The sequence below is a fragment of the Choloepus didactylus genome, chromosome 14, assembly GCF_015220235.1.
Source record: "Choloepus didactylus isolate mChoDid1 chromosome 14, mChoDid1.pri, whole genome shotgun sequence".
NCBI classification, from domain to species: Eukaryota; Metazoa; Chordata; class Mammalia; order Pilosa; family Megalonychidae; genus Choloepus; species Choloepus didactylus.
The window spans coordinates 80,203,187-80,215,208 of record NC_051320.1 but is presented as its reverse complement, the minus strand read 5'-3'; the positions used below and the strand labels follow the sequence as shown (position 1 = coordinate 80,215,208).

The following is a 12,022-nucleotide window of genomic DNA, read 5'->3' as shown; positions in this document are numbered from 1 at the left end:
ATCCAAAGTGTACAATCACTTGCCCCTGGGTACCCTCATACAGCTGTGCATCCATCACACTTAATTTTTGTTCAATTTTTAGAAACTTTTCATTACTCCAGACAAGAAATAAAGTGAAAGATGAAAAAAGAAAAAAAGAAAAGGAAACTCTAATCCTCCCCTATCCCTAACCAACCCCCCTCAATTTTTGACTCCTTGTTTTGATATAGTACGTTTGTTACTGTTTATGAAAAAATGTTGAAATACTACTAACTGTAGTATATAGTTTGTAATAGGTATATAATTCTTTCCTATATGCCCCTCTATTATTAACTTCTAATTGTATCATCATACATTTGTTCTGGTTCATGAAGTGATTTCTAGTATTTGTACAGTTGATCATGGACATTGCCCACCATAGGATTCAGTTTTATACATTTCCATCTTTTGACCTCCAACTTTCCTTCTGGTGACATATATACTCTGAGCTTCCCCATTCCACCTCATTCACACACCATTTGGCGCTGTTAGTTATTCTCACGTCTTGCTACCAATACCCCTGTTCATTTCCAAACATTTAAGTTCATCCTAATTGAACATTCTGCTCATGCTAAGCAACCACTCCCCATTCTTAAGCCTCGTCCTATATCCTGGTACCTTATATTTCATGTCTATGAGTTTACATATTGTAATTAGTTCTTATCAGTGAGACCCTGCAATAATTGTCCTAATGTGTCTGGCTTATTTCACTCAGTATATTGCCCTCGAGGTTTTGTCATTGACCCATTTTTTTTAATATGGTTTTGTTCACTCACCATACATTCCATCCCAAGTAAATACTCGATGGTTTTCTGCATGGTCATACATTTATGTGTTCACCACCTTCACCACTATCTATATAAGAGCATCTACATTACTTCCACAAGGCAGGAGGGAGAGTCAAAGAAGGTAGAGAGGCAAAAGAAAGAGGAAAAAAAGAAAATGACAGCTAGGAAGCAGCAAAAGGGAAAATAACCTTAAATCAAAGTAGAATAAAGAATCAGACAATACCACCAATGTCAAGTGTCTAACATGCCCCTCCTATCCCCCCCTCTTATCTGCATTCACCTTGGTATATCACCTTTGTTACATTAAAGGAAGCATAATACAATGATTCTATTAGTTACAGTCTCTAGTTTATGCTGATTGCATCCCTCCCCCAATGCCTCCCCATTTTTAACACCTTGCAAGGTTGACATTTGCTTGTTCTCCCTCGTAAAAGAACATATTTGTACATTTTATCACAATTGTTGAATACTCTAGATTTCACCAAGTTACACAGTCCCAGTCGTTATCTTTCCTTTCTTGTGTCTCACATGCTCCCCATCTTCCTCTCTCAACTGTATTCATAGTTACCTTTGTTCAGTGTACTTACATTGTTGTGCTACCATCTCCAAAAATTGTGTTCCAAACCACACACTCCTGTCTTCTATCACCCTGTAGTGCTCCCTTTAGTATTTCCTGTAGGGCAGGTGTCTTGTTCACAAAGTCTCTCATTGTCTGTTTGTCAGAAAATATTTTGAGCGCTCCCTCATATTTGAAGGACAGCTTTGCTGGATACAGGATTCTTGGTTGGTGGTTTTTCTCTTTCAGTATCTTAAATATATCACACCACTTCCTTCTTGCCTCCATGGTTTCTGCTGAGAGATCCGCACATAGTCTTATTAAGCTTCCTTTGTATGTAATGGATTGCTTTTCTCTTGCTGCTTTCAGGATTCTCTCTTTGTCTTTGACATTTGATAATCTGATTATTAAGTGTCTTGGCATAGACCTATTCATATCTCTTTTGTTTGGAGTATGCTGCGCTTCTTGGATCTGTAATTTTATGTCTTTCATAAGAGATGGGAAATTTTCATCAATTATTTCCTCTATTATTGCTTCTGCCCCCTTTCCCTTCTCTTCTCCTTCTGGGACACCAATGATACGTACATTACTGTACTTTGTTTCATCCTTGAGTTCCTGGAGACGTTGTTCATACTTTTTCATTCTTTTCTCCATCTGCTCCTTTGCGTGTAGGCTTTCAGGTGTTTTGTTCTCCAGTTCCTGAGTGTTTTCTTCTGCCTCTTGAGATCTGCTGTTGTATGTTTCCATTGTGTCTTTCATCTCTTGTGTTGTGCCTTTCATTTCCATAGATTCTACTAGTAGGTTTTTTGAACTTTTGATTTCTGCCGTGTACATGTCCAGTGCTTCCTTTACAGCCTCTATCTCTTTTGCAATATCTTCTCTAAACTTTTTGAATTGATTTAGCATTAGTTGTTTAAATTCCTGTATCTCAGTTGAAGTGTACGTTTGTTCCTTTGACTGGGCCATAACTTTGTTTTTCTTAGTGTAGGTTGTAATTTTCTGTTGTCTAGGCATGGTTTCCTTGGTTATCCAAATCAGGTTTTCCCAGACCAGAACAGGCTCAGGTCCCAGAGGGAAGAAATATTCAGTATCTGGTTTCCCTGTGGGTGTGTCTTAGAAAATTGCTCCACCCTTTGATGCCCTCGGGTCACTGTGCTTTTCTGCCCAGCAGGTGACGCCTGTTAGCCTATAATTCTTGACTGGTGTGAGGAGGTATGGCCGTGTTCCCCCAGGCTCTGGGGTCTGGTTCTGAATGGAAAGGGCCCCACCCCTTTCCTCCTAGAGAAGACAGACCCCCCAGGTGGAGGTCATTAGCATTTCAATGGTCTCACTCTCTGCTTGTGCTGTCTCCGCCCTTCCCGGAGTCACAGCCCTGGAAACTTAAAATGACTGGGGCTTTCTCCACTGAGCCGAAAAAGAAACAGATAGTCCCCTTCAGACCCAGTCAAGGCGACCGTCCGGCTCTCCCAGGTCAGTCGTCACCCAAAGCCTCTGTCTGTTTTTTGGGGCTGCGTACCTGTAGTGAGCAGTTCACACTCGCTACTTAAAACCCCAGTTGGAGCTCAGCTGAGCTATGTTCGCTTGCTGGGAGAGAGCTTCTCTGTGGCACCACGCAGCTCCGCAGCTCGGGCTGTGGGGAGGGGGGTCTCCCGACCTGGTTCCGCAGGTTTTACTTACAGATTTTATGCTGTGTTCTCTGGCATTCCTCCCAATTCAGGTTGGTGTATGATGAGTGGATGGTCTCATTTGTTCCCCCACAGTTATTCTGGATTATTTACTAGTTGTTTCTGGTTTTTTGTAGTTGTTCCAGGGGGACTGCTTAGCTTCCACTCCTCTCTATGCCGCCATCTTGCCCCTCTCTATACTATTCTTTTTATATATTGCTGGGTTCAGTTTGCTAAAATCTTGCCCAAGATTTTTGCATCTGTATTCATAAAAGAGATTGCTTATAATTTTCCTTTCTTATAATATACTTGTCAAGGTTTGGCTTCAAGGTAAGTTGAAATCATAAAATGAGTTGTTACATGTTCCTTCTTGTATTCTCTGGAACAGTTTTTTGTAAGATTGATGATACTTCTTTCTTAGATCTTTGGAAGGATTCAACTAGTGAGGCCCTCTGGGCCTGGAGTTTTCTTTTTAGGAAGCTTTTAAATTAAATATTTAATTTTATGTACATACAGGACTGTTCATGTTTTTCTGTATATTGTTTTAGTTTGGTAATTTGTATTTTTTCTAGGAATTTGTCCAATTCATCCAAATCTTCAAGTTTATTGACATAGAGTTGTTTTTAATATTCTTCTATTACTTTTTTGTGCCCCTCTTTTTTTCTCTCATTTTATTGTAATGAAGTTATAATAGTACAGAAAAGTAACATGACCTTGGTGGGTCAGATTTCTTAAACTCTGCAGCATGAGGAACTCTAAATACATTAAATATTGTTACACATTCAGACTTCCAGTGTACAAGGTACTTGGAAACAGTTACAGCCCTCACCAAGCTAGGTTGGGGACATGAAGTCCAACAGCATCTGACATGCTGAGGAGGCATAACTTTACACAGAGCAATATAAGCATCCAGAACTCATCTTTATTAAGGTGGTATGTTCATGTAATTCCAGAGCCTTCACAATTTAATGAATCATATTTACTATATTTCACTTCTAAAAGCCTACATGAAACATGAAAAAGAAGGCATACAGTATAAATTGCAACTTCAGGAAAATTTCCTGCTTTATTATTCCAAATAATTTTTTCCCCATGTAAAATAAATGTCCAATAGTTCCTGGTATGTGGGAAGATAATGTTTGTTCAAGTCACAATGAAGCCTTAATTGATGGAAGCTTGGCTATGTAAACAGCACAAGTTGAGAAAAGGTTTAATCGCCAAACCCATTGGACTGGATGAGGTGAGATCAGTAACAGCCACCTTGCAACATTACAGGAGGTCGAGGAGGCCCACCTTGGTAAGGGGGCACCATTTGTCATCCCTGCCCGTGCAGTGGCATGGCGCCAGGCAGGTAACCTGGCATGTCTTGATGATGACCACCATATTGACCATGTTGGGGGTCTTGTTGCGGGATGCCTGGCTGTGGGGGTGTCATACCTTCAATTGGCCCAACTGGTGGATTACTGATGGGGGTGTGTCCTGGTCGAGGAAGATTACAGTGATGTTTAGGTAATGGCCCTTCTTTCTTCCAGTGATACACCCTCATCTGGATGGATCGATTTACTGGTTGCACTGGTTGTTGTAAGTGTAGCAGGCTTACTTGTTATTGAAGTCACTGATTTAGCTGCAGTGCTATTTGTTGTACTAGTGGTTGAAGCTGTAGACTGTGTGTAAGCAGGGAATGTAGGCTTTCAGGGTTCTGTAGTTGTTGCAGGGATACTATTTAAGGGCTTGAAATCTGTACCAACAGGTCTTTGAACAGCTGCCTGAGCCTGCCCAACGCTGGGGAAAAGAGGCTTAGTAACTGGAGACTGTGGAGCAGGAACTGATGTTGCTGGCACAGGTGGTCTTCTAAGAATACTTGGTGCTGAAACAGCTTGTGCTTGAGCCATTGGAGGAGTCCTGGGACGTGGAACAGGTAGGGGCGTACATGGCAGCACACCAGGCATCAGAGGCCGTATTCCTGGTCCAGGTGGCATCATTACTCCCGTTTTTGCCCCTCTTTTAATTCTTGTTATTGGTAATTTGTCTTTCTTTTTAGAACAACTCGTCTCCCTTTGGTTGGTTCACTTGGCTTCTAAGGAGTACTCAAGTGGTCCAATTGAGAGCCTTGGGTTGCTCACTGGGTTCCTTACTCCCGCTGATTGTGAACGTCAGGCCGTTTCTTCAGCACCATGAGATGGCCAAAACCCTGCTCTGCTTTTCAGAGACTTTTTCATGCTCGATTTCTTGACTCCTGTCCCAAACAGCTTCAGAATTTGGCAACGTGTTGAGATATAAACGGGTCGAGAATCTCCCACTCAGCTTCTTCCTCTCATGTTTCAGTCACGCTCCTGGCCTCTCTATTCTTTAACTGTTTTTCTCCAGCCCCATGGCACTTTCTAAAGCTTTCCTGATTTCTGCCTTTTAGGAGCAACACTATACTTTGGCCCTTTGTGTGCATCCTCAGCCTTTATCCTATGCCCAGAATCGGTAAAATGCACTAAGGAAAAAAGTGGTTGCAAAAAGTTTTCATCTCCCTGAAGTTCCTGGGTTGCTAAATGTTGGCCCATCAAATCCCAGTTGCTAAAAGGTTCCCCAGCAATTTCAACAAGATATTTTTCTGCTTTTAAGTTGGGCTTTTTTAGTTGATTTTTTCCATGCAAACATTGATCTGCTGCAAGCTACTACATCAGTAGTTCTCAAAGTGGGGACAGTTTGCATGCACACACACACACACACACACACACACACATACACACACCCGCCCCCAGGGAACATTTGACAAGGTCTGGAGACATTTTTCCTTGTCATGGCAGGAGGGGATGCTACTGACATCTAGGAGGTAGAGGCCAGGTATGCTGCTAAAAAATGCACAGGACAACCCCCCACAACAAAGAATTATCCAGCCCAAAATGTCAATACATTGAGAAACCCTGTATTATAATGTTTGGGTTTAGTATTTTAAAAAAAAAATCTGATTTCAGATATCTTTCTAATATTACATTTAGAAAATCTGAAGTGGATTACGAAAGGTATAAATTCAAGTTGAGAATCCCATTTAGTTCAATGATGGCTAATTAAAGAGAATAGATATTGGGTTCTTTATCTGACTCATTTATCTCTCTGGAGATATATGGATGATAACCTGGTAGACAAAGTACAGTTACAACATGGAAATATTTGTCTTGATTTCAGATAAGAATATGGGATGAAACATAGATGCTTGGAAGTTATTTACACACAGATGTTAGTTGAAGCTATGGTAACATTTTGTGGAGCAGAAGAGAGGAGGGCTAACTGACAGACCTGTAAAGATGGTGGAGGGAGTGGGTGGGAAATCACAGTGTTAAAGAACCCGATTCCTCTATCTGTCTAATCATCTCAATAGATGCAAAGGAAATGGACAAAATCCAACATTTCTACATGATTAAAACTTTCAGCAAACTACAAATAGAAAGGAACTTCCTCAACCCTATGAAAATCATCTGTGAAAAACTTATAACTAGCATCATACTTAAAGTGAAGATTAGGAACAAAGCAAGGATATATACTCTCACTACTACTATTCAACATTGTACTGGATGTTCTATCCATTGCAATAAGGCAATTGAAAATAAAAATATAAGAAATCCAAATTAATTTGCAGGTGACATGATTATCTATGGAGAAAATACCAATTACTCTACCAAAAAGCCACTAGTACTAATAAGTACATTTGTCAAGGTAACAGTATACAAGGTCAATATACAAAACTCAATGTATTTCTATATAGTGGCAATGACAATCAGAAGTTAAAATAAAAAGCATCAAAACTATGAAATTCTTTGGCATAAATCTGACAAAAGTTATGTAAGACATGTTCACTAAAAACTAGAAAACATTACTGAGGGAAATTAAAGAAGTCCTAAATAAATAGAGATACCATATTCATGTATTGGAAAACTCTTAAGATATTTTTAAGCTCAAATTGAACTATATAATATATATATATATATATATTCAATACAATCCCAATAAAAATTCTATCAGACTTTTTAAAGAAATTGCCAAGTTGATTCTAAAATTTATATGAAAATCCAAGAATCTAGAATAGCAAAACAACTTTGAAAAGAACAAAGTGGAGAATTTACACTATACAATTTTTTTATAAAGACAGACATATACATCAGTGGAACAGAATTTGTCCAAAAATAAACTCATGCATATTTGATCAATTGATTTTCAACAAAAGTGCCAAGGCAATTCAATGGAAAAATTATAATCTTTATAACAATTGGATATCCATATGCCAAAAAAAAAAAAAATCTCAACCTTTACCTCACACCAAATAAAAATTTATTCAAAATGAATCATAAGCCTAAATGTAGGCACTAAAGGTGTAAAACAAGGGGAAAATTTTAACGACCTTGGGTTTGGCAAATGTTTCTCAAATTGTACACAAAAAGCAAGAACTATAAAAGAAAAAAAATCAACAGATTGGACTTCATCAAAATAAACTTGTTCCTTCAAAGACACTGTTTTGAAAATGAAAAAGCAAACCACAAAGTGGGAGAAAATATTTGCAAAACATGTACCCAAGAATTCTAGATCTACAGACTTTTCAATCAACTTTTGGAACTCTGGGGTGGCATTATGTTAGGTGATTGGAAGGTGGGGGTGGGGGTGGATAGTTCAGGGGTTTATAATTTACAGAGTAAACATTCTAGCTTTTACTATTTATATTTCGCTGTGTAGAAAAGGAAATATTTTAGAGGAACAGTGCTTAAGGGACTTAGAATAAACTTCCCTCATTTTTTTCAAGTCCTTTCCATTCTTAAGTATTTCGAGAGAAAAAGTATGGTGTAGAGCAGCTCTGCCAAAAGCTCGGTCCAAATTCTTTGGTTTTTCCTCTAGGATTCGCAGCCCGTGTTTTGCCTATCTGCTATTAACACACTACCCTTTCCATGCCATCTGATATTTGGCATATTTTATAAACAAGCGGGAAATCTAGGCTAGATCTTGGCTACATTCAAGTTTTATAATTATATCTTCCTGCAATATTCTTCCCACTCAGACAGCTGATAAATAACTTCACTGCCTAATTGAACATTCGGTTTTTCTCTTGGTCTCTGACAATTTTAGAAATTCAAAATTCAATTCAGAGAAAAATATTTTCTACACCCACTTCTACCATTATGCATTTGATATCCAGCAATGAACCAAATTATGAGGGGGGATGGGTCCAAAGAATCATGAGCTTCTTTCCCTGTCTTGAGGATCTTATGGTATCAGAGAGATGGGCAGTCTTTGGATACTTTGCAAGTTCCGGATTCTGTGATTCTGAGTGAGCGACGCAGGTAGTTTGCAATGTTGCTGGTGCATTCCTGTAATGCGTTGCATTACAGTTTTTGTTTGTTTGTTTTTACATAATACAACTTATTGGGCAACAAACTGATTTTGACAATATTCATATTAGTCTTTACTCTGCAATAAGACGTAATATCCTCAAAGTAACCTTTTAAAAAAATATTGAATTATTGTTTCCAATTCAGGAAAAGTAAGAATGAAAGATGGCAATGTTAGAAGGCAAGGTGTCAGCTTAGTTTCAATTTGTGATTCGTTTCTTTCTCTGTGGCCCCATAGCTCCCTGTGGGTGCCATTAGCACATAGTTTTACACTGACTGTGTCATGCCAAAGGCTGTGTCTAGTTCATTGTTATGTCATTGGTATTTATCAGGATACCATATTATAGGATATCCCTCTTCCTGTATAGGATTCTATTTCTTTTTAGCATCAGTAGCAATTTTGAACTTCCAAAGGTTTGACAAGAAAGTGTAAACACATTAAAAATAAATGGATAGATTTAAACTGCTCACCCATCTTCAATGCTTCTTCTAAGCTTTCAGCATCTGCCTCTGGAGGAAATGTTTGCTGCTGACAGAGCTGGCAGTTGGTCATATAGGAAGACAGACTTTCACAGCTGAAGTCTTTTGCTTTCCTGAAGTAATGTTAATGGTATTCGTCATATGGAGTCAAATAGTTCTAGGTCAATCTGTTCCTAGCTGTGGGAACTTATACACCATGTTTAACCTCTCTGAGCTCACCAAGTGGTGCTAATAAAACCTCTCTTTCAGAGTTGTAAAGATTGAGATTATTTGAGTGTAGAGCCTGGTGAAATGCTTGGCAAATAGAAAGTGCTCAGTATATGATTGTACTGAAGACAGTCATTTTTAGGACTCTTTCTCAACCTGTTGAATATTTTTGAGTTGAGGAATAATGGGGAAGTGACTGCATTCCACTTTTACTCTCTTTGGGCATTTATAGGTGATTTAATTAGTTTAAATATTGCAATCTCAGGCCATCAGACACATCTCAGATGAAAGTTAAGTGCCAACCAAAGGATAACCTAAATCAAACCCGTGTAGTTTTGGAGTTATTTATACCACTACTACCCCTGAAATAATTATACCAAAGTGCAATAATTTGGATCCTCCCAATATATTTTCTTGTGTGTTGTGACAAGCTGATAAGGCCCTATGAGACTCCTGTAGTATGGTTGAGATGATAGCTAGAGCTAAATCCCAGGTCTCCTATTTACTAGCTGTTTGATCCCAGGCAATCCTTTAGGGCATCTGTAAAATGAGTACAAGACATTATTATCTCTCAGGTTTGTTTTTAAGATTGAATAAGACATTGCATGGGAAATGGCTTCATCACTGGGGTACTGTTATCTTAAGTTATAATAATACTCTGTAGAGGTGAAAATAGGGACTTACATTTGATGGAAAACTTCAGACACACCTCCTTTCTCGTGTGAAATTGAACGGACTACACTCGGCTGGATTCCTTATAATCAGTTAAGAGGAGATGCTTTTTCTCACAATACTTATTTCTTCATGGGCCATCCATTTTAACAGTCTTAGCTGCTCTCAGCCCCTAACCTGCCTTCTCCCCAGGGGAATGTAAGTGGCTTAAATGATTGTTGACTTTGGGGAAGATCTTGGCACTTTCTGAGTTTTCTTTGGGTTCTGCCTGTCTGCAGAGAAACTGGCCATTTATAATTTTGGCAGCAAAGATTTTGTCCCTGAAGGAAGTGACCCATAATTTACAAAAGATTTATGTGACATGATGGCTAGATCTGCCTAAATTGGGGGTGCCAAATTAGGAAATACATTGTTGCCGCACACCTAACTCATAATTCCACCTTAGCCTTTACTGGCAACAAGGTTGCTATTTTAATCTTAACTGCCTACCTTATTTGTTTTCTCAAAAAGTTCAGAACCCAGGTGAGAAAAAGGAATATTCTTTATTACTCCACTGAAAAGTAAGTATTAACTTATCCAAGACTGATTCCCTGCAGGCTGGCCTTTGAGGAACTCTAAGAAACCAGCTATAACTGAGAATTTAAGACAATCAAACCAATTTATGGTAAAATTCTGAAGTGGCAATTTAGTTGGACTGGTGCTCCCCCAGCTGTGATTGCCAAGGTAGCAGCGCTGGGCTGCATGCTGAGGCTTTGCCCGATTGTACAGCTACAACCCCATGGCTTGGACCCCGGCCTCAGGATCTTGCCGACTAATGAAGGCTGAGGTGATACCACAGGGTTAGAGGCCAAGGTTCTGCCCTATCATTTTGGTGGAACCACAGGTTTGGACCCCAGCTCTTGATTACACAACACGAGGGGCTTGTTCTCTCAGTCATGCAAAGACAGGGCCTGCAGTTTGTTTCTGTTAGATCCTTGGGTGCTATTTGAATGTAGTGGGCAACAGGAGACTCACACAATTGTGGGGGCTCTTGTCTCTGTAAATTCCCCCACCCGTCAACCCAATAGTAAACCTATATGTGTGTGCTCTGTTTGATCATTTACCTTTGGTTGTTGTCACCCCTAAACCTCAGTATTATCTGCTTAAAAATAGCAATCATAATTTATCTGGAGCTCTCTGGTTGACAAAAAAAAAAAAAAAAAAATTCGTACACATTATCCCATTTGACCACAAAGCAACCCTGAAGACAAGACACAGACCCCATTTTATAGTCAAGGAACCCGGACCTTAGAGAACCTCAAGGTCACAGACAAAAAATGATAGAAGTGGTTCTCTGATACCCAGGTCCTTGGCCTCTAAACCTCATGCTCTTTGTTTTATAACCCTTTTCTAGGAGTTGGTGGTTCCACAGACTTCTACTGGGTCAAACAGAAATGCCTGATTGCCTTGTTACTATGGAAATAGTTGAATACCTTGCTTTCTATGTCTTTTTCTTAAGCCCAGATAGCGGTTCTAGTGATGGAGTTTGCTTTAAAAAAAATAGCCCATTTATATCTGTTCTCTAGAACATATTTTCCAGTAGATTTTTCAAAATTACACCGAAGCTGAAGAAAATAGATAATGGAATTGGCAGCAATTGGCAGGATGCTGAAGTGGTACTGCAATTGAAAGATGAAAGAATAGGTTAGATGGATCTAGAAAAATGGGAATCTTGCTGTCAGAGCCCAAAGGGAAGACTGGAGGAGAGCAAAGGAGAGGTGGAATAATCAGACAGAAGGAGATGCTAAAAGAAAGAGGAATGTACACATATACTACTTTTAAAATTTTGATTTTATCAGTTGGTCAATTACAGTGGCATAAGCTGGAAATTAAATTTGGATTGCAGATGCCATTGGTCAGGGAAACTTCCATTACTCCTGGGACTTCCAAGGGCCAAGGAGGAACTATGATCATGATAACACCAGATATGTATCTAGTCTGATGCACATCACAAAGCACCTCCCTCAAAGGATCTCATTTTAATCTCACACTCCCCTCCTAACCCTCCACTTGCCCCGGTCCCAAAGATAGCTGGGCAGAAGCTGTCCCCATTGTACAGATAAGGGTAGAAAACAATGACATCCAGGACGAGGAGTAAAAATATTTCCTTCTTCCAAAAGTAATTTAGGGATGATTTTAAATAGTCATGTTGGGTGTGGGGTATAGGTGCAGGATATAAAACCCAAGTGTGGAGTCCTGAAATTTTTTTAAAAATAAAGACAGCACAAGAAG

The 12,022-nt window shown here is 39.3% G+C and overlaps 1 pseudogene; it reads right to left on the bottom strand.

Annotated features, from left to right (window-relative positions):
• Positions 1–4,272: 4,272 nt before the first annotated feature.
• Positions 4,273–5,008, bottom strand: LOC119508894 (annotated as a pseudogene).
• Positions 5,009–12,022: the final 7,014 nt, after the last annotated feature.